Below are 24,185 nucleotides of genomic sequence, written 5' to 3'. Positions count from 1 at the left end.
ACATATACCTATTCTTTTTTTCCCAAGGAGAACATCAGGAATTGCTTTGAAGTTCTGAACCTGATAGAGAAGTAGAGAAATTATGGAATGAATTTAAAGAAGTTGTTAAGGAGATTGTGAAAAGAGACTGCCAAACATGAAGAGAATAAAGCATACTAGATGTCAAAACAATTCATGGAAATTGCCAAGAAGAGAAGAGAAGCCAAAGCCAAGAAAGACAAATACCTCAGAAAAGAACTTAATGAAGAGTTTCAGAAAAGGCAAGGAGCAGTATTGTAACAACATAAGTTACAACACTGAAGATGGAAGCAACTGTGGAAAAAGAAGGAAAAACTTTGAACTGAACTCAGAGGACTTTCCAACCTTGAATTGGTATACTAAATGGATATCAATGGGCAGATAGTAACCTGTAACCTATTTAAAAGAGATAAAAAAGATGAAAGGAGTATTCTGAAACACTATGCAGTAGAGACATTCACATCTAAAGATACTTTAGTAGATACTCCTTATTTACAAGAACCTTTAGGACTAGAAAATCAGCATGTCAGAAAATCACAGGAACTGATGGAAAACCTACCAAAATATGGCAAACAGTAGAATAAAAATCATTCAAGATTCTAACCAAGCTATGCCAAGAAATTGGGGGAAATACACAGTGGCTAACCAATTGGAATACATCCCAATACCCAAAATAGGAGATCTAACAGTGTGTGCAAACTATTACACAATATCCTTAATTTCACATGCTAGCAAAATAATGCTTAGGATCTTCCAATGCAGATTGGAGCTCTGCATGGAAAAAGAGGTGGAAGATGTTCACGCTGGTTTTAGAAAAGGTTGTGGAGCACACAACATTATTGCCAATGCATGCTGAATAATTGAAAAAAACAAAGAATATGGAAAAGGAGATAGCATGTGCTGTATCAATTATAGAAAAGCTTTTGATTGTGTCAACTACATCGTGCTGTGGAATGTGCTCAGGAGTGTGAGAAGTGGAATTCCAGAACATCTCAGGGTCCTCATGAGAAACTAATTTATATACTGTACCAGGAAGCCACAGTCCAGGCAACATGTTGGACTAGACTGGTTCCAAGTTGGCAAAGGAGTGTGAGAAGACTGAATCCTCCCCCCCCCACTTATTTATTCAACTATATGCAGAATTTATATTAAAGGAAGGTGTCATGGAAGAAGATGAGTGTGGTCTTAAAAGTGGATGAAGAAATGTCAGAACCTGCTCTATGCTGATGACACATCCCTGATAGACAAAATGAAAAGAGTCTGGAAGCCCTGGTACTAAAAGTCAGAGGACGGTGGAAAAATATGGGACTAAAAAAATGGAGTACTCATTTCTAAAGATCTAAGTGCCCGAGCCCACTGTAACAACATTGCCAAAAAGGCATTAAGAGTTGTTAACCTAATCTTGCATAGCTTCTTCTCTGGTAATGTTGTACTACTAACTAGAGCATACAAAACATTTGCTAGACCAATTCTTGAATACAGCTCATCTGTCTGGAACCTGCACTGCATATTGGACATAAATACAATCGAGAGAGTCCAGAGATATTTTACGAGAAGAGTCTTCCATTCCTCTAACCGCAATAAAATACCTTATGCCACCAGTCTTCAAATTTTGGGCTTAGACAACTTAGAACTACACTGACTTCAGTCTGACCTAAGCATAGTACATAAAATTATCTGCCACAATGTCCTTCCTGTTAATGACTACTTCAGCTTCAACCACAGCAATACACGAGCAAATAATAGATACAAATTCAAGGTAAACCGTTCCAAACTCAATTGCAGAAAATATGACTTCAGTAACAGAGTAGTCAATGCCTGGAATGCACTACCTGACTCTGTAGTTTCTTCCCCAAACCCCCAAAACTTTAACCTTAAACTGTCTACTGTTGACCTCACCTCATCGGTGTTTAGTCATGCTGGCCACATGACCACAGAGACGTCTTCAGACAGTGCTGGCTCTTCGGCTTTGAAACGGAGATGAACACCACCCCCTAGAGTTAGGAACGACTAGCACATATGTGTGAAGGGAACCTTTACCTTTACCTTAAGGCATTTGTGAAAGTAGACCACAGAACACTTTAGATGATAGACTCAAGATTCAGAAGGACCTTTACAGACTTGAACACTGAGCTCTATCTAACAAAATCCAATTCAGTGGTGAGAAAATTAAGGTCCTACACATAGGCACCTAGCTCAATAGTAGATCTAGGTGTTTTAGTAGACCACTACTTAAGTATGAGGCAGTAGCGTGCTGCAGTTACCAAACAAATCAATTCAGTCCTAGGTTGCATCAACAAATGGATAGTTTAAGGATCACATGAAATGATAATACCACTTTATACTGCTCTGGTGAGACCACACTTGTAATACTGCATCCAGTTCTAAGTCATCTTGATACAAAAAGGATATTGAGGCTTTAGAAAGAGTCCAGAGAAGAGCAACTAAGATGATAAAGGATCTGGGGCTAAACCATACGATGAACAATTGAGAGAACCAGGTATATCTAGTCTAACAGAGAGAAGGAGTAAGAGTGATATGATAATTGTGTTCCAGTACTTGGACTGTCACAGAGAAGATGGAATCAACTTATTCTCCAGAGCACCTGAGGGCAGGACAAGAAGCAATGGGTGTAAGGTCATTAAAGAGAGATCCAACCTAGAACGAAAGAGAAATTTCCTGACGGTGAGAACAATTAATCTGTGGAAGAACCTTACCTTAGAAAGTTGTGTATGCTCCATCACTGGAGGTTTTTGAAGAAGCAACTGGACAGCCGTTTGTCCAGCATGGTATAGGATCTCCTGCCATTGGTGGGGACTTGGACTAGAAGACCTCCAGTGTTCCTTTCAATCCTATTATTCTATGGGCTATGTCTTAAGAAGATGACCAGCAGCAAGGTGGATAGACTTAGTTATGATGGTGATTGAGTGCACCATTAGAAAATCTGAAGGAGCAAGTTAGGGATAGTTCGTCTTGGAAGACAATATGCATATTGTTGCTAGGTATCAAAAAATGACTTGATATCGCATAGTCAATCAATAATCAATCAATCAATCAATCAATCAATCAATCAATCAATCAAGACTTTGGAAAAAGTGCAAAGAAGAGCAACTAAGATGATTAAAAGCCTGGAGACTAAAACATATGAAGAACAGTGTTCAGGATTTGGGTTTAGCTGGTCTAGAGAAAAGAAGGACTGGGGGGACACGATAGTAGTATTCCAGTATTTGAGAGGCTGCTACAAAGAGAAGGGGGTCAACTTATTTTCCAAAGCACCAGAAGACAAGACAGGAAACATTTGGTGGAAACTAATCGAGGAGAGAAGCAACCTGGAATTAAGGAGAAACTTCCTAACAGTGAGGACAATTAACCAGTGAAACAGCTTTGCCTTCAGAAGTTGTGGGTGCTTCATCACTGGAGTTTTTTAAGAAAGCACTGGACAGTCACTTGTTTGAAATAATATAAGCCAGTGATGGCTAACCTTTTTGCTGTCACGTGCCAAAAGCACGGGGAGTGTGGGGAGGTCACGCATGCCCATGCCCACACCCATAATTCAATGCCCCTCTGCCCCGCCCCCTGGGCATGCACGCGTTGACCCCCGTGCTCCCTCTTTTGGCACGCAATGGCAAAAAGGTTACTAGTGGGCCCGGTAGGCCTGTTTTTTGCCTTTCCCAGGCTCCAGAGCCTTTCTAGGAGCCTGGGGAGGACGAAAATGGCCTCCCACACCCACCCAGAGGTCCCCCGGAGGCCGGAAACAGCCCATTTCCCAACTTCTGGTGGGACCGGAAGGCCCGAAAATCAGCTGGCCAGCGCACACATGCGCGCTGCAGCTCAACTAGGGCAATGCTCACATGCCCACAAATATGACTCCGTGTGCCACCTGTGGCACGCATGCCATAGGTTCGCCATCACGGGTATAGGCTCTCCTGCTTGCTCAGGGGGCTGGACTAGAAGACCTCCAAGGTCGTTCCAGCTCTATTCTGATCCTGATTCAATCAATCAATCAATCAATCAATCAATCAATCAATCAATCATATTGGTAGCATGAATGCTTTTGAAAAAAGGAGACTAAGATATTTGATATATAAATAAATGCAATATGCTTTAACAAACACCTCTTCATACAGATCTTTATAGTTAAAAACTATAGTCCTTTAGAAAAGTTGTTTGGTATATATAAAATTTCTCTTTTGAACAGTAGATGGCAGCATTCAATAAGGTATCAGAGCTTTTTGTTCCTTACAATAAAATATGGTCTGAAATCTTTAGGAAATTACAAGTACTGCATACTCTGACAAGAATGTCAAGAATAAAAAGATATTGCCTTAAGTTATACTGAGGCGCTTTTGGCTTCCCATTTCTTTTGAACTTCTATCAGAACTTTTTGTTACAGAGGCTGATTTTTTTATCTACAGCGGCTGATTTTTTTTTTTTTTATCTATGTTACTAGAAGAAGTCTAAAATTTCTAGAGCTATAGAGATTAAATAAGTTCAACTGTTCAGCTAAGATAAAGACTGATAAGGTCTGTAAAGCCCAATCCTTTCAAATGCCAATGAAACAGACATGGGGACCAAAAGGGTAAGGTCACTCAAAGATATATAATTTTTTTTTAAAAAAAAATGAGTTTTATAAAGATATTACAATGGATAACATCTCATGAGTTAAATTGAAAATTATGTCAATATTATCTGAAATAGAAAAAGCGCCATAGGAAGACTCTTAAAAAAGGCCAGCGGAGACAGCATAGGGAAAAATATAAAAGAAACTGAATAATGGAATAACAGAATTGGAAGGGACCTTGGAGGTCTTCTAGTCCAACCCCTTGCTTATATCATTCAGGACAAGTGGTTGTCTAATTTCTTCTTAAAATCCTCCAGTGATGGAGCACCCTTATTTCTAGAGGCAAGCTGTTCCACTGGTTAATTGTTCTAACTATCAGGAAATTTCTCCTTATTTCTAGGTTGGTTCTCTCCCTCATAAATTTCCATCTATTGCTGCCTATGTCCTGCCTTCAGGTGTTTTGAAGAGTAGCTAAAATAAAACAACCCCCTCCCCCCAAAAAAAACTAAATAAGAAAAGAAATAATTCAAGATTTCCCTGTTTTTCTTCAGTATAGACAGTTGCACTCCAGGCAGAGGTGGGTTCTAAATTTTTTTACTACCGGTTCTGTGGGCGTGGCTTATTTTGTGGGTGTGGCTTGGAGGTTATGTGACTAGGTGGGCATGGCTAGCTGGTCAGAGTCATTTCTGGAAGGTCCTCGCATTTACGACCAGTCCTCGCACTTACGACCCGACTCATTTGTTTGCTTTTAACACTGATCAGCTGTAGGATAGCCCTTTGAAGCCCCGCGGCAAGAGTTTAAACAGTTTTTTTCCCTCTAGTCATCAGCTGGGACTCAGGAGGCAGCAATAGATTGGGGGTGGGACCAAATAAAAGGTAAGAATAATGTGGGTGGGTGTGAGGGCGGGGGGGGGAGAACCAGTTCGATGACGTCATATGTCACCCTACCAGCTCAGCCGAACCGGACCGAACCAGGAGGAACCCACCACTGATTCCAGGGATATGTTATAGTGGTCTGTTATGAGATTCTTGCTATCGTATTCAGTAACTCCACAATGTAGACATGTCTCCACCTTGTGGTAGCATTTTCTACAATCTCTTCAGAAGAGGTTCGGCAAAGAGGTTGTAGAAAAAATGCTTTTAAAAGCCTCTGACGATCCAAGCTGAGTTGCCTGATTGGCAGAGGCTTTTTTTTTTAAATGCCTCTGACGATCCAAGCTGAGTTGCCTGATCGGCAGAGGCTTTTTTTCTTTTAAAAGCCTCTGACAATCCCAACTGAGTTGCCTGATCGGCAGAAGCTTTTAAAAGAAAAAAAGTCTCTGCCGATCAGGCAACTCAGCTGGGATCGTCAGAACCTTTTGAAAGCATTTTTTTACAACCTCTTCGCCGAAGAGGTTGTAGAAAAAATGGTTTTAAAAGTAAAAAAAAAAAATTGGCCACACCCACCCAGTCACATTACCCCCACCACCAAGCCACACCCACAGAACCGGTAGTAACAAATTTTAGATTTCACCGCTGTGAAGCACCCACAACTTCTGAAGGCAAGCTGTCGTTCATTTACAATCATTCGCTTAGCGAAACTTCACAGTTACCATGGCACTGAAAAAAAGTGACTTATGACCAGTCCTTGCACTTATGACCAGTCCTCACACTTATGACTATTGCAGTATTCCCACAGTCAGGCGATAAAAATGTGGGTGCTTGGCAACCGGCATGCATTTACAATGGCTGCGTGGTCTTGAGGTTCACCATTTGTGACTTTCTCAGCTGGCTTCCAATAAGCAAAGTCGATAAGGAAAGTTATTTAATGACCACCTGATTCACTTAATGACAGTCATTTGTTTAATAACCATAGCAAAAAATGGTTGTAAAATCTTATGTAACTCACAACTACCTTTCAAGGCTGAATACTGTAGCCCTGATGTCGGCTAGTTGAGTAATGAAACATCTGAAAACAAACAATCAAGCTCAGAGAGCCACAACAATTTAACAACAAATACTTATGATTAAATCAGTCCCTGCCTGTAAATCCAAGGTAAATAAAAGGTGCCATTGGTTTTGTATAGTAAACGAGTGGCATTTTTGGGTCTTCTTGATAAATGTATATATTAATAAATTACATTTTTGGTATAGAGTTCAAAATCACCACCACATCTTTACACCATAATATTCTTTCTATAAAGTTTTTGGCTATTAAACCAAAACAGGATGACTTCCGGTTTCTCTGCCTTCGGCGACGGCGGTGCCTTTCGGAGCTCCGCCAGCCCCGCCGCCCGTAGAGCCGCTTCGCTACTCAGAAGCGGCTTGAAAGCTTCAAAATCCCAAGGATTGAAGAAGTAGAGATCGCAGGGCACAGGTTGAGCCCCCGTTGTCCCCCAGGGAACTGTTTCTGGGGTGAGAACGGGCGAGGCTCCCTCCCAACCTGCGGAAACTCCGGGCGACGTGGGACGACTTTGCTCTCGCAAAACAAGCCGGCTGCAGGAAACGTAATTTGAAAAGAATAAGTTTTAATAAACAGCGAACCTATCGGAACCCTCAAATTTGGAGACGCAAGTATTAGCGCTTTGCTGATTTTCAAACTGAGACATTTGAGTGAGTGAAAGTGCTTTGGAAAAAAAACATGGCGCTTAGCCTTAAAGTTAACGAGCCAATGAGTGTGGATTGGTGAAGTTATTTTGTGTTACAAGTCTTCAAGTTGTTGCAAAGTTGCCTTGTTTGTTAGAGAAGCAAGTGAAAAATTTCTCCCTTTCTAATATTGGACTTTGCTCTACCTTAGCTTTTAATTGAACAAATCTGGGGGACTTTTTTAGAAGTCTTTGTGCAGGAGGGAAAGGAAAAGGAACTTCCCTCTTTAGAAAAACTAGATCACGAGCCAGGATGGCTTCAAAGAAGCAGGAAGGGAAGGCATTAGGGGGGGGATCCCCCACACACAAACATGAAACGCAACTTCCCCCTGCTCAACAGTTACAAACTCAGAAAAAAGAATTTGATGTGGGAGATTTAAAAGAATTTATTTCTAAAACTTTGGATGATAAATTTCAAGTCAATGGGTTGAATTCAGCACAGAAAAGGAAGAAATTATTTACATATTTGAAACAATTTAATAATGATATAATATGTCTACAAGAAACGCATATTACAACTCAAGATCAAAAATATTTGATAAACTCAAAACTAGGAGCACATTATATATCTTCAACTTCGCAGAAAAAGAATGGTGTGGTTATTTATGTAAATAAAAAATTAACAGCGAAAGTTATAGAAGTAGATCAAGATGGTAGGTTTGTAGCAATTGAATTGTCCACAGCAAATGGTCAAATTCTTCTGATTGGAATTTATGCTCCCAATCAACAACAGGACTATTTTTATAAGAGGTTACATACTAAAATATTGCAATGGGACTATAGATCTATTTTAATTATGGGAGACTGGAATGGAGTAATTGATTCTAAACTAGATAAAAAGAGCTTGGCAAAGTCTAGAATTAGACTACCACAGACTTTTTTTGATATGAAAGAAGATATGGAACTAAAAGATGTTTGGAGAATACATAATCCAAATGAATTGGATTATACTTTCTTTTCTGATAGACACAGATCCTTTTCTAGGATTGATTTTATCCTGTTGTCAAATGATCTACTTGTTAAAACAAAAAGAACAAAGATCTTTCCAAGAACTTTGACTGACCATAGCCCTGTATGGATAGAAATTGAGATGGATAAGGTTGAGAGACGTTCTTGGAGATTAAATGAGAACTTGTTTAGATATGAAAAAAAATACAATAGAACTTAAAAAGCATTTGAAAGAATTTTTTGAAATAAATTTGAATAAAGGTACCCCAATTGAAATTGTTTGGGACGCAAGTAAAGCTTATATGAGAGGGGTACTTATCTATATGAATTCTAAACATAGACTGTTCCGACAAAAGAAAAGATCTGAGTTGGAAATGGAAATAAAGAATAAAGAACAGTTACTTATTAAAAATCCAACAGATGAAAGAATACGAAGTGCTATAAAACTTTTGAAAGACCAATTTCAAATGCTTATGGCGGAACAAGTTGCAACAAGCCTACAATACGCGAAGCATAATACATTTTGCAACGCTAACAAACCGGGCAGATGGTTGGCTTATACATTGAGGAAAAAACAAAGTACACGGACTATTGATAGTATTGATATCAGAGGGAAAGAAATTTTTCAACAAAATTTAATTAAAGAAGCTTTTGTGGACTATTATACTAAACTATATGCCAAAGAAGAGGTGCAGAATGGACTTATAGAAAAATATTTAAATGATAAGAGAGTTACAAAAATTACTGATCAACAAAAGGAAAGAATGAATTATCTTATAACAGAGGAGGAGATAACAGCAGCAATTAAACAGTTAAAAACAGCCAAAGCTCCTGGCACGGATGGTTTGACTGCAGTGTATTATAAAACTCTACAAGCTGAAATGGTGGGACAACTTAGAGATTTATTTTGCAATATTCAACAAGGGGGTAAAATACCCCCATCTTGGACAACTGCTTATATATCTTTGATACCAAAAGAACAAGTTGGTCCTAAAAAACCGGAGAATTACAGACCAATATCTCTTTTGAACACAGACTATAAAATTTATGCGAAGGTATTAGCCAACAGGTTGATGCCAGTAATTCAAAAGGTGATTCATGAGGACCAAGCGGGATTTATTGAGGGCAGATATATGAAGGACAACGTAAGGCAAGTAATAGACTTATTGGAATATCTTGATAAGAATAAACAGATCCCTGCAGTGCTGGCTTTTCTGGATGCAGAGAAGGCCTTTGATAGAGTGGATTGGAATTTTCTACTAAAGACTTTAAAAAAGATGGGCTTTGGGGACCAATTTATACAGGCGATTTCAGCAATTTATCAAGAGCAAAAAGCACAGATTATTATTAATGGAAGTCTGATGACTGAGACAAACAATATTTTGTTGAACCAATCTCAATTTAGGAGGGCAAGAAACACACTTCATTTCCTTAAAACTTTAACTGTAGATTCTACTGACAATAGAAATTTAGAACTTTAAACATTTGTGATAGAGAAAAGATTCTGCTGTTTTCAGATTGGGATTTTTCCAAAGCTTATAATGTCAATAAGGATCAAGCATGGCTCAGGGCCAGGCTATCTTCGAGACCGCCTTCTACCACATAGCTCCGAGCGACCGGTAAGATCCCACAGAGTCAGTCTCCTCCGGGTCCCGTCAGCTAAACAATGTCGGCTGGCGGGCCCGCAGGGGAGGGCCTTGTCTGTGGCTGCCCCGGCTCTCTGGAACCAATTACTCCTGAAGTCCAGACCACCTCCACCCTATTGGCCTTCCGGAAAGCGGTGAAGTCCTGGCTCTTCCAGCAGGCCTGGGGCCGTTGATCTTGTTATAGTGATCTTGTGAGACCCGGCCACAAATTGGAGTGTATGTGTTTTAATGTTTTAATGTCTTCTTTTAACTTTTGTGTGGGATATTGTTGCATTGTTTTATTCTTTGTTGTAAGCTGCCCAGAGTCCCTTGGGAGTGGGGTGGCATAGAAATGCGACAAAATAAATAATAAATAAATAAATAAATTATACTTCTGTGTCCAATAACCTCCAGGTCTTTAATTCTGGAAATTCTGCATTTAAAAAAAAAAAAAAATACCAAGACATGTATTGTTTCTGCAAATGTTTGCCCCATTAGGAAGCCCCCTTAGACCAAAGAGTGGTTTTAGCATTTAGAGTGCAGCAAGCAGATAAAGTAGCCTATCTTACACAAGTATCTCCAGAAATCCAACTTCTGCATTGATATCTTTCTCCCACCCATGGAAGTTTCTGTTTTATTGCAGCCAGGTGAGAAACAATTCATTTACATTTTTTATAGCCTCAATTCCTCCATTTACATTCCTCTATTTTTACAAGTTTCTTTTTGCAAAATAAAAAAGCTACCTTTCTAAGTATTTATGATGCCATAAAATATGGCAAGCGGTATCACTCTAAGAACGTTACCATAGTGGGTCCAAGCAATTCAATTCAAATCTTTATTTTCAGTGCACAACATATGTACAATGAGATTGGTTGAGCTCCCTTAGTGCATCCCCCAACACAATACAACTCACAGTGAAGACAGAAAACCCCTAACTCAATAAATCATATTAACAAAACACCCAGTCCTATTGCAACCAGTGTGAACATGTTACACATTGCGCCGGCCCTGCAGTCCATCATACCACATAGTTATGATGTTATTTCTCATTTAGGAGTCTGACAGCCCACGGATAAAAACTGTTCTTCAGCCTGTTTGTGCGGCTGACTATACTTCTATATCTCCTTCCTGATGGTAGGAGTCTGACTGTCTGACTGTCCCCTAAATTGATGGTTGGAGCACTAAAACATTTGTTTGCATCATCCCTTGTCAACCACAATTCACTCTTCCTTTTTAAACGTTTGTCTGAAACATGCAGTTATCCCTGAATTACAAGTTATCAAGTTTGTTTTGCATGGATACTTCCTGGACCATCTATTATACGATGTTTAATTTTCTGCTTCCTTTCCTTTCCCCTTTTCCATTTCTCATTGCTCATAAATGTATCTGCTTATGAATCAAATATGTGATTTTTGTAAAAGGCGAAAGATTTATACGATCTGAAGAGAAACCAGAGTATTTTATAGCTTTTTTTTTAAAAAATGTGACTTTTATATTTCAGTAGGGAAAAAGACTTCAATGTTTTTATGGCTGGATCATTTGCTTGAAGTTGAATAATAATAAAAAAAAACTTTACAGAAAGAAATGGATTTAAATATTTACAGGGCTGTGTATCCCAAAATGGACTTCAAGATTAAAGATTTTTTTCCCCTTTCAGTTATTTCTGCAATATGGAATTGATGAAAGGACCTTCATAATTTTCAAGCATTTTCTTACTAAATGAGTATTGGAAATAATATATTGCATATTTTGTGAACTGTGTGCCTGCAATGTCTACGCCATGCAGTAGGTGGCACTGTTTCCTTGCTTTTTTAAAATTTTATGTCAACCTAGAATATTATTTTTGTACATTTTAAAACATTGGATATTACAGAATACTAATTTTCAGATTCTGGGATCACGTTCTTCACAGATGTACAAATATTTCCCCTCTATACATAATTTCCTTTACTCCTGCCTCCTAGATAAGATTATCTTCCGATCTAAACAATGGCTCAGCCATTGTAGAGATAAGACTTGTTGTGTTACAGTGCAGCATATTGGCACAATAGATCCTTATTTCCCCACCAAATATCACTGATAACTGCATACTTTCTCAAAATAATGAACTAAAAGCTCATTTAGAAATGCAAATGCCCTTAATACTATAAAATAGCGATTACAATCTAAAAGCTGGGTCCTGGACATCTTCACATTGCTAGAATATGCAGCATATCTATTTTAGAAATTGTTTCAAAGTATGTAATAGCATTTTTCTTTCTTAGCTTTTGCATACATTTTCAAGTTACCCAGATGTTATAGAAATTATAGTCGATTTTACCTGTTTTGCAAAGGGTAGGTCCATGCACTATATAATACAATTAGACTGCAGGGCATAAAAGTCACATGAATAGCAAAGCACCGCATAAACACGGTTAAATTTGACACATTAGGACATGAACTAGTCACAGGTAAAATAGATTTCAGTGCCATTGTGTTCCATTTACAAATGTTAACTCAGGGGACTTTGGTGCTCTCTGAGCTTGCTTGTTTTCTTGCAGATGTTTTAATTAGAATAGAATAGAATAGAATAGAATAGAATAGAATAGAATAGAATAGAATAGAATAGAATAGAATAGAATAGAATAGAATAGAATATTTTGGATTTCGCTTGGTCTAGGATTGTCACAAAGGGATGTGGTGGCTAATTGGCTAAGACGCTGAGCTTGTTGATTGAAAGGTCGGCAGTTCAGCAATTTGAATCCCTAGTGCTGCATAACGGGGTGAGCTCCCTTTACTTGTCCCAACTTCTGCCAACCTAGCAGTTCGAAAGCAGGTAAAAAATGCAAGTAGAAAAATAGGGACCACCTTTGGTGGGAAGGTAACAGCGCTCTGTGTGCCTTTGGTGTTTAGTCATGCGGGCCACATGACCACGGAGATGTCAGAAGTGATTGTCCCTTCAATTCATACAATTCTATCCTTAGAATAATCAATATCATGGTGGTGGGATTAATGTGGGCCTAAACCTAATGCAGATCAATATGCCAAACAAGGAAAAGGCTGTTTCCTAAATATGCCAACTGCTGACACCGGTCTAGTGCAAGATTTTCTATTAACTCAGTATAGCAGTCCATCATAAGACAATAATTTCTGGATACCTGTTTTCATATCACCTCTTTTGATAAAAGCCTACTTCACATATCAAGCCCAATTAAACTCATGGTTAATTATAGCATTCACAGGCTTCCATCTGCTGTCTCTTTCTCCTTCCTTTAAGAAGAAGGAGATCTATCTATCTATCTATCTATCATCCATCCATCTATCCAACCATCCGTCCGTCCGTCCATCCATCATCTATCTATCATCCATCCATCCATCCATCCATCTATCATCTATCTATCTATTTATCTATCTATCTATCATCCATCCATCCATCCATCCATCCATCCATCCATCCATCCATCCATCTGTATTTATCTATCTATCTATGAGTTGCATAAATGGGCCTCCCCTCCAGGTTAACAATAAACCCTTTGCTATGAATGAAGCTTTCAATTTACAGCCCAGGATATTTAGGGATTTATACTCTATATCAGGGGTGTCAAACTCAAGGCCTGCGGGCTGCTTAGATCTGGCCCATGGGGCCGCCTTGGAAACAGTGAAAGACCGGCCCATGGTGCCTCTGCCAGTGAAAATGGAGCTCAGGAGGGCTGTGCATGGCCCACCTGAGCTCCGTTTTTGGCTGCGACGGCCTCCTGCAACCCTCTGCCGGTGAAAAGGGAGCTTGGGAGGGTCCTCCTGAGCTCCATTTTCACTGGCAGAGCACTCGGGCCACCACAGGCACCCCCAATATGAGTGATGTTGAGCTGGCCATGCCCACCCTGGCCACGGCCACCCGGCACCCTGAGGTCAAGCACAACCATGATGTGGCCCTCAGTGAAATGGAGTTTGATAGCCCTGCTCTATATGAACAAATACACACTGAATTTGAATCTAGAAATTCATGGTCTTCTAAAACAGCTATACCAGGTACAGGTATCAAATACTCCCTTCGTGCAACACTTGGTATAAAACTGGTCACTGCATTCTGGATCCTCTGAAATTTCTAAATCTCCTTCGGGAGGATTTCCATATCTAGGACTTTATAGTAGTTTAACCTGAAGGGATGAGGTGGCTCAGTGGCTGAGCTTGTCGAACGAAAAGTTGGCAGTTCAGCAGTTCGAGTCCCTAGTGTTTTGTAACAGGGTGAGCTCCTGTTACTTATCCCAGCTTCTGCCAACCTAGCAGTTCGAAAGCACGTAAAAATGCAAGTAGAAAAATAGGGACCACCTTTGGTGGGAAGGTAACAGCGCTCTGTATGCCTTTGGTGTTTAGTCATGCTGACCACATGACCACGGAGACGTCTTCAGACGTCTTCTTCGGCTTTGAAACAGAGATGAGCACCACCCCCTAGAGTTAGGAAGGACTAGCACATATGTGCGAGGGGAACCTTTACCTTTAGTAGTTTAACCATGCGGTACCTGTCTCAAAGAAGAAACAGATGAAGTTGGTGGATTCTGGAAATAGGTGTTCCTTGGCCTATTCAGTTCACCATGGACAAAGGGCTCCATAAACTGCATATTTGCTTTTTCAGAGAAAACATAACCCTGTTTAGTGTAGGTAATGTCCCTGGGCACAGAAAAAATATCTTTCAAATATCATCATTTCTTTTCTACCTGAAATCACTTTGAGCCTGTTTATATCTTATCCAGTTGCAATCTGGGTTAGTCAGGAACCCACCAAAGAACATTAGAAACAGATGAAGATGCTAAATCATCCACAAATGCTTGTAGCTTATATTCTCCTTTTTTAATTCCCAATCCTTTTATTTCTTTATCTTGTCTTATTTTTCTATTTAAAACTTCAAAATAAATAATAGTGGAGATAGCAGACATCCTTGTCTAGTTCCTTTTCTTATATCTATTTTCTCTGTTGTTTCACCATTTATTATTACTTTTGCCAATTGGTCTTTATATATAGTCTTAATCAGAGGTGGGTTTCAGCAGGTTCTGACCAGTTCTGGAGAACCAGTAGCGGAAATTTTGAGTAGTTCAGAGAACCGATAGTAAAAATTCTGACTGGCCCCGCCCCCATCTATTCCCTGCCTCCCAAGTCCCAGCTCATTGGGAGGAAATGGGGATTTTGCAGTAACCTTCCCCTGGATTGGGGACAGAATGGAGATTTTACAGTATCCTTCCCCTGCCACACCCACCAAGCCATGCCTACCAAACCATGCCACACCCACCAAGCCACGCCCACAGAACTGGTAGTAAAAATTTTTGAAACCCACCGCTGGTCTTAATCATATTGATAAATCTATCCCCAAAATCCATCTTTTGTAGTTGCAAAATCATGAATTGCCAATTCACATTATCAAATGCTTTCTGTGCCTCTAAGAATAACAGTGCCATTTGTTTCTCTGGATGTGCCTCGTAGTATTCCAATGTATCCAATGTAATTCTTATATTGTCTCTAATTTGTCTTTTAGGAAGAAAACCATTTTGATCTAAATGTATGGATTCAGTTAGCAACCTTTTCAATCTTTCCGCCATAATTGATGCAAATATTTTATAATCTGCATTTAATAGTGAAATTGGTCTATAATTCTTTTATTTGTTGTAAATCTGTTTCTTCTTTTGGTATAAGAGTTATATACGCCTCCATCCATGAGTTCGGTACCTTGGCTTCTATTAGTAAATCATTAAATATTTGTAGCAGTGTATTGCTTAGTACACAAGTAATATAAGACAATATTGCTCTAGTTCTACTCATCCTGGAATACTGCATCCAGTTTTGGTCACCACATTACAAAAAAAGATGTTGTGATTTTGGAAAAAGGGTAGAGAAAAGCGACTAGGATGATCAAAGGCCTGGAGGCTAAAACACATGACGAACGGTTGCAGGAACTGGGTATGGCTAGTCTAGAGAAAAGAAGGACTAGGGGTGACATGATAGCAGTATTCCAGGTCAATTTATTTTCCAAAGCACCAGAAGACAAGACAGGAAACAATGGATGGAAACTAATCAAGGACAAAAGCAACCTGGAATTAAGAAGAAACTTTCTAACAGTGAGGACAATTAAACTAGTGGAACAGCTTGCCTTCAGAAATTGTGGGTGCTTCATCACTGGAGGTTTTTAAGAAGAGATTAGACAGCCACTTTTCTGATTGATCCTACTCTAGTCCCATCCTGACAGGGAGGGATTACTTTGAATTCCGTCCAATGTGAACACATATAGCATTGTACTAAAATTGTACCAAAATTCCAGGGGCCTTGACTAGCATATTATTGCTGTCAAGACTGATGTTATTCATCCTTCAGGTGTTCTTGTCTCAGTGCAGAAATGTATGTATATAATATGGATACTTTTTGGCAATCTCCATACTAAAGGTAGAAAGCATAATATGTTTGAAATACTGGCTGAATAATATTAGCTCGTAAAATGGAAAATGGAAAAAGCTCATTATCACAAGAAAGAAGCTGGGTTATCTGTCTGTGGCCAGCCTGTCTAAGCAGATATGCCCCCTTAAAACATTTTAATCAAAAGTCTTGAATTTTGATCACATGCTTCAAATGCACCCACAAAATGGGTGACAAAGCAGTTTAGCCAGTCATGAAATAGCCATTTTCCTTATTCATTTGTGTATTTATGTATAAGTATTTTATTACACTTTTTGTTAAAAAGTAATATGAAAGAGGATGCAATAAAGAACGGAGAGAAGAAATTAATAGTCTCAGAAAGTCCAATGCGACTGAATGGATGAAGATAGACAATAAAAAGCATCACTAAATCCATAGAACATTAAACTCATGCAAAATCATAAGAATTAAAGGTATAAAACAGGAACATAATAACAATAACGGCAGCAATTATTATTAAGACTGTGCCAGTCCTTCAGAACAAGTGTTTTGCAAAAACCCTGTTGTTTGTTGCTTGCTTATTTAATTTTCTTTTATTACAAGTTTTAAAAGGACTTTAAAATTACAAGAAAAAAAATCAACTTACAAGAAAAGGCCAACTGATAAACAATAGCAAAAAAGAGAAAGGAGAAAAGGAAAAACCACAAACAATCTAAGCATATCAAATATTAAAAATTGTGTGTGTGTATGTGTGTGTGGATAGACAGACAGACAGACAGACAGACAGACAATCTGATTTCTTATTAATATTTAGCCAGACTTGTTTCTGATTTATAATAGGTTGGTGTGGCTGATCCCTGATTGGTTCTTTGTTTATGCCCAGTCTTCATTGGTCATTTTGGTGGTACAGTATTGGTTCCTGGCTGGTTCTTTATTCATGCTGGCTTCTGATTGGTCATTATCAGACCACTGTGATCTAAAGATGCCAGCCATATTTCCTGGTGAAATGTCAGGAAATCTACTTTCTAGACCACGCTCACTAAACCCTGAAGCTCACCACTGTCCATGTCTTTGAATAATTAGAGCAGCTGTATTATTTTTGAGGTACACAACACCGAGAGACTGTACATGGGAGCAATATACAAAGCCGCCATGCCAGTTGGGAGAACGAATCTGCTGCTCCAAGAATATCAAAAGAGGTGTTTTGCAGATGTCTCCAAACTTTGTTGAACTTTCAAAGGATTTGCGCAGCAGCAAATTTCAGCCCAAAGCATGCATGAATAGCAAGATAACTACAGTACATTCCATGCCAATTAAGTACTGTTGACTGACTCTGCCAGGAAATGTGTGATGCATAAATATATTGATAAACAAAAGAAAAAATTATGCAACAGGAATGGCCATCTCAGAAATTACCCCATAGGAATCTCTGGCAAATGTCTCACTTTCCAATTGAGCATGCCCATTCCAAATGAATGGCCAGATGGATCTGTACAGGAAAAGGGGATCTATAAAACGAATTCTTGCTTCTTGCTTTCCCCACTAACCCTTTGAGAAACTTCCTACTAATCCTGCTGATTTTGTCTTCTTTAAAGAGAGAGGTGGACACACCTACAAAAAAAAAGGCACTGACCATCAGGAACAGATATTCCCTGGGCACTCCTTGTGGTCAACATGCTTCTTTCCATAAAACCAGACATTTTACTGTAAGAGCCTTGGCAACATTTAATTTCAGATAATACATCTGTTTGGCTAACTTATTTTTCCTTATTTGCATAGCCAAATATGTCTGTGTTTGACAACATGGATGTGTTTCTTCAATTCTATGAAGCTTTTTACTGGTACATGTTGTGTGAAAGGACCAGGAGTTCTATTCAGCAGGTTCTGACAGGTTCTGGAGAACCAGTAGTGGAAATTTTGAGTAGTTTGGAGAACCGGCAAATACCACCTCTGGCTGGCCCCAGAGTGTGGAGGGAATGGGGATTTTGCAGTATCCTTCCCCTGGAGTGGGGTGGGAATGGAGATTTTGCAACATCCTTCCCCTGCCATGCCCACCAAGCCACGCCCACCAAGCCAAGCCACGCCCACCAGCCATGCCCACAGAACCAGTAGTAAAAAAATTTGAATTCCACCACTGGAAAGGACATTCTCATTGGAATCCGTCTTGTTGCTGTAATGGAGGTTTCTCCACAGCCAAAGGGAATATACCTGGGGTGAAATCCAGCAGGTTCTGATAGGTTCTGGAGAACCGGTAGCGGAAACTTTGAGCAGTTTGGAGAACCGACAAATACCACCTCTGGCTGGCCCCAGAGTGGGGTGGGAGTGTATATTTTGCAATATCCTTCCCCTGGAGTGGGGTGGGAATGGAGATTTTGCAGTATCCTTCCCCTGCCATGCCCACCAAGCCACACCACACCCACCAAGCCAGGCCCACAGAACCGGTAGTAAAAAAATTTGGATTTCACCACTGGAATAAACCTCTGTCAGCTCTTCTAGATAGACCAAATTTGGAAACTGAAAACACACATGCTAATATTACTTTTATTATATGGCCATAGAAACAGATTCTTGCAGGTCTGAATGTTCTTCCCCCATCCCAAAAAGTGCTTTTTCAGGAGGCAACTGGACTCCCTTGTTTTTTTTTTCTTTTGAAAACGTTTCGCTTCTCATCCAAGAAGCTTCTTCAACTCTGACAGGATAGTGGGGAAGAGCTGAAGAAGCTTCTTGGATGAGAAGCAAAACGTCTTCGAAAGAAAAAAAAACAAGGAAGTCCAGTTGCCTCCTGAAAAAGCACCTTTGGGACAACCTGGATGACTGAGAATCTCTACAGACTCATTGCTTCCCCCATCCTTCCCTAACCTTCATAACAACTAGGGAGGGTCTTCTCTGAGGGATTTTTTTTTTAAAAAGTTACACTTCTGCCCTAGACTTTTTTCCCCTAGCTGTCGTCATGTTTGCAGCTCTTCCTCCTGATCCTCAAGGTTATTCCTTCATCCCATTACAGCCTCTCATGCACTTTCTGTGATTAAAATATACTTCAGTTCTACAATTAGACACCTTTGCCTCAAATCCTCCTCAAACACCTGTGCCTTTGCAAGGTGCCAGCACAGCCTCCGACCATTTTAATTTCCTAAAAATGATTCTCATACCTTTGCATTACCCAAAGGCACTTCTTTGTTCATAGGTTTGCAAAGGCTGGGGGTTTTGTTTTGAGTCATTCCAGTTTCCCTTTATATTTTTAAGTTAATAGAATTTTCCCCCTGCCCAAAATAATTGGCTGGGGTAGATCCGTGAAGATCCATGGATCCCCAGGTCTCCAGCTGTTCGAAGCTGCATGCTTTCCACACCCTAAAAAGATAAAACCAGCACTAAAAGGCTTCTACATTTTTGGCATTGAGTCCTACTGACTCACTTAATTATTGTGGAGGCAGGTGAGTGAAGAGTTTATAAAGTACTTTTGCTCATTAAGAAAAAAAGGGCTCAAATCCAACTGATTTGTAAGGTATGTTCCAATTACAGGGAAATAGGAGCGGAAAAGTGTAATTAATCCAAGCAGCAGCGAGTGTTGAGAATTAAGCAAACTGGAGGAATCTGAATTACAAGTGTAAAAAGTCATTTAACATTTTCCAAATTTTACTGTATTACTACGTATATTTCTCACTACCACAGCTTAATCCATCAAAAACCAGATTAAATTAAACAGTGGATTACTAAAATAATTACTGTTATCTATAACCATGTAGGAAGTTAGCACCCACCCCTTTCCTAGAAGAATCAAATATTTTGGGAAATATTAAAAAGGCAGAATATTATGTTTCCCTGGATGAGAAATGGAGAAGCATGTTTTAAAGACAAAGCAGCTCCCACCTTCCTGCCCCCACCCTTTGTCAATGGGCCAGAGGCAGAAACTTAATCTTTGTCAATGGACCATCATCTGCAACACAATAGGGCCCATCTAGCAACAGAAACTCACCATGTGGTACCTGGGAAGATTACCTCAGCCAGCAAGGCTAGCTAAGACCCCCATCCCCTGGGAATCTGACAACCAATCAGGATACTCTTTCTGGGCCCCAGGAAGTTTAAAGCCAGAGAGGGCATAAAACCTGGGGACTTGCTCTGTCTTGCCCCTTTTCTGTTCAGGAACTCAAACCATGTGATCCTGTCCACCATTAAACCATTTTTCCAAGCAGTCTCCATGTTTCCAGTGTCTTTTCCCCCACTTGGAGCTGAACCCAGAAGGATATTTCTTCTAACAACCATTTCAGATGCTACCAGCTAGACAAAAATGTTAATATTAAAAATGCTATGGAAGGTCTATCTAATTTGATGCAGTGCCCATATGTCACCATATATGATGCTTCGTCACTTACAGAAACAACACTTTTGGTATCTATTTCTTGATTTAAACATTTGTGTTCATCAATACTATTACTGTTTTTCCATTTGTGGAAGTGTTTGGAATATCTGGTTTGTAGATTAGGTTAAGCTTTTGACTTTCTGAATATTAAATCTCTCAACGACAGAGGTCTGAAGTTTGAAGTGGCTCTCTGCAAATTCCTCATCTCTCACTCAGACTTCTGCTGGAAATCGGAGAAGCTAAATTTTCTTTCTGATCAATGCCCAGCAGGTTTGTTCTAATGTCATTCTGGATATTCTTTACTCATTTTTGGATGATAGTTTTTGCTTTTGTAATCAACTTGCTTTGATTTCTAAAAAAGATGAAACTCTGAAAAAAATAGTTGCTTTATTATTGCTGCATGTAAAATGGATTTACTTTTGTATTTTTCTCTGAGAACATAAGGCAGCCTACATGGGAGGAACAGTTTCTTCTCATTTTATCTCCTAAACAACCCAGTGAGATAATCCTAAATAAAAATGACTGGCTTATAGTCAAACAGTGAACATTGTGCTTAACTGAAGACTTGTACCTGGGCCCCTGATCCAAATTTAATACATTAATGTATGTACACTGATATACCCATACATAGCTCTCTTATTACACATATATTTCTGATGGTCTCGCCCTGAACATTATTTATTTATTTATTGTTTATTTATTGGTTCGATTTATATGCCGCCCTTTTCCAGAGACTCAGGGCGGCTTACAATGCGTTAAGCAATAGCCTTCATACTTTTGTATATACCTGCTTAGTAGGGCTTTCGCCTCCCCCCCCCAGCGGTGTTCTTTTTTTTTAACACAAAGTCAGCTTATTGCCCCCACAAACTGGGTCCTCATTTTACCTACCTCGAAAGGATGGAAGGCTGAGTCAACCTTGAGCCTGGTGAGATTTGAACTTGCAGTAATTGCAGGCAGCTGGTGTTACTTAACAGTGCTTTTGTCTGCTGTGCCACCAGGGCTCTCCCTTTTCTTTACAACTCTACAACAAAACCATACCAGATTTGGATGATACATTGTGGTGACAGAAAGTGAAAAGGAGTGATAGACTTTGGGCTGAGATTTATTGCTGCAATGGAAAGTGAGGTAGGGAAGCAAGCACCATTTCTAAGAAAGAGCTCAATAGTTGAGCAAAGGCGCATGGATGGATGGATGGATTGAAGGGAGTGGAGAGGAGAATAGGAGAGACCTGGAGAGGAAGTATGTATGTATGTATGTATGTATGTATGTATGTATGTATGTATGTATTTGTCAAGCATATATAAGATAACAGATACAAATATAAACATGGTTATGAATACGGGAAATGGATACGAATAAATGGGGACAGTAGGACAGGGATGTTAGGCATGTGGGTGCACTTATGCATGCCCCTTAGAGACCTCTTAAGAATGGGGTGAGGTCAACAGTAGACAGTCTAAGGTTAAAGTTATGGGGGTTTGGAGAAGTATCCATAGAGTCTGGTAGTGCATTCCAGGCATTGACCTCTCTGTTGCTGAAGTTGTATTTTCTGCAATCGAGTTTGGAGCGGTTTACCTTAAGTTTGTATCCATTGTGTGCTCATGTATTGTTGCGGTTGAAGCTGAAATAGTCATTGACTAGGTAGGACGTTGTATCAGATAATTTTGTGTACTACGCTTTGGTCAGACACTTTGGTGGAGTAGTTCTAAATTGTCTAAGCCCAAAATTGGCTTAGACAATGCCTAGTGGCATAAGGTATTCTGTTGCGAGCAGAGGAATGGAGGACTCTTCTTATGAAATATCTCTGGACTCGCTAAATTGTATTAATGTCCAATATGTAGTGTGGGTTCCAGACATATGAGCTGTATTCAAGAATTGGTCTAGCAAATGTTTTGTATGCTCTAGTTAGCAGAACAATATTACCAGAGAAGAAGCTACGCAAGTAGAGAAGGATGCATAAAGGAGAAGGAGATGGAGAAATGGAAGTGGAAAGAAAAAGCACCAGAATGTCATATGGATGAGAAAATTGGAAGAAAATTGTAGATGTGGGAGAGCTAGGCAGGTCAAAGGGCTTAGATTCCCAACAAGACTGGAATAGCACACCTGAACTGCAAAAATTCAGACCGTATTAGAAAGGGACAGAGAAAATTCTAATTCTTTGAAATCATCAAGTGGTTGTCTGGATTCTTGCGATAAGATATATCTCACAATCTTAAAAAAAAAAGAAGAAAGATACTTGAGATTGTTAACTTTTTTTTTTAAAAAAAATAATCTCTACTCCATAAAGTTGTAATCCATGAAGTCTCATGCCAGAATCAACCAGTGTTCTAAAGAGGTTTAGAATATTTCAATTTTATTTTAGAAAATCGGTAAGAGATTGTAGCAAGGCAAGGCAAGGAATGGAAGGAAGAGTAGACCTAAACCATCAAGAGATGAAGTCAATTTAGCTCATAAAAGGCATTTTAACCCAACTGATAAAGGAACCTTTGGAGGATGGATTTCAAATTGTTCAGAGAAACTCATCTCTAATAGATATGCTATAAATGAGAATGGGAAGTTTCTCTTACAGATTCTGAGATTCTCTAGTCTAACTCAAACCAACATTAAAGATACTTTATTCAGAACATTTGGAGTGTCCTGCACTGCTGATTCAAGATTATTCCTTGAATCAAACATTTGCGATGCATTTCTTCTATGTAATAATAATAATAATAATAATAATAATAATAATAATAATAATAATAATAATAATAATAAAAAAATGCTTTTCAGAACACAAAGGGTTGTTCTGATCAGATTAGGAAGGCAAATCCCTTATTTTTCCAGCACCAAATTGAACATTTAAACAAGAAAGGTCATCACGTGTCTAAGGTTATCTACTAGGCATTAGTTCAGCATTATCTGACAGCTAGGTTGTTCTCACATCAACTTTTAATTATATTCCATTGCAGCGTGAAAAGAAATGCATGCGTTTTAAATATCTTCACTGATTATAATTTTAAATCAAATGTTAAGCTAGTTTTTGCAACCTGTACATTATCGCTGCACAAACGTTACTTGTCTGATTATTCTAAACACAGTATTTCTGCAACCTAGTTTAAAATCTAATTAAAGTTTTCCCTACACAGAGCAAAGTCCTAACGTATCTTTGTAATACATTCTGGAGCTTAAATAGAACTGCTAGATTGCAGTCTCATCAATATGCTAATGAAATCCAGCTCTCTCCTTTACATCTGATTCAAGTGAGATAATGCTAGTATTCAATTGGCAATTAGCAGCAGCCTGGATATAGGCCAATAAATTAATGAAATGGAGGTGCTCTTGGTCGATCTTCTCCTTTGGTGAGGAATGGTGTTATGGGTAAGGTTATTTTGTCCTCAGAACCCTACCATTTACAATAGCAAAGAGGAGAGTATATAAACTATAGGGGATGATGAAGTTACTGATGAACTTTTGCAGTACAACACAGAATCTTGTTAGCTTCATTGATCCCTCTCCTTCTCTCCACCCTCCTTCACTTAAACCAGGGGTCTCCAAACTTGGCAAATTTAAGACTTGTGGACATCAACTCCCAGAATTCCTCAGCTAGTCATGCTGGCTGTGGAATTTTGGGAATTGAAGTCCCCAAGTCTTAAAGTTGCCAAGTTTAGAGACCCCTGACTTAAACAGTGGGA

This window comes from Pituophis catenifer, unplaced genomic scaffold (assembly GCF_029215685.1).
Source record: "Pituophis catenifer annectens isolate HBS135680 unplaced genomic scaffold, rPitCat1.0.hap2 SCAF_4, whole genome shotgun sequence".
Taxonomy (NCBI): domain Eukaryota; kingdom Metazoa; phylum Chordata; class Lepidosauria; order Squamata; family Colubridae; genus Pituophis; species Pituophis catenifer.
Note: the sequence above shows the minus strand (reverse complement) of the source record.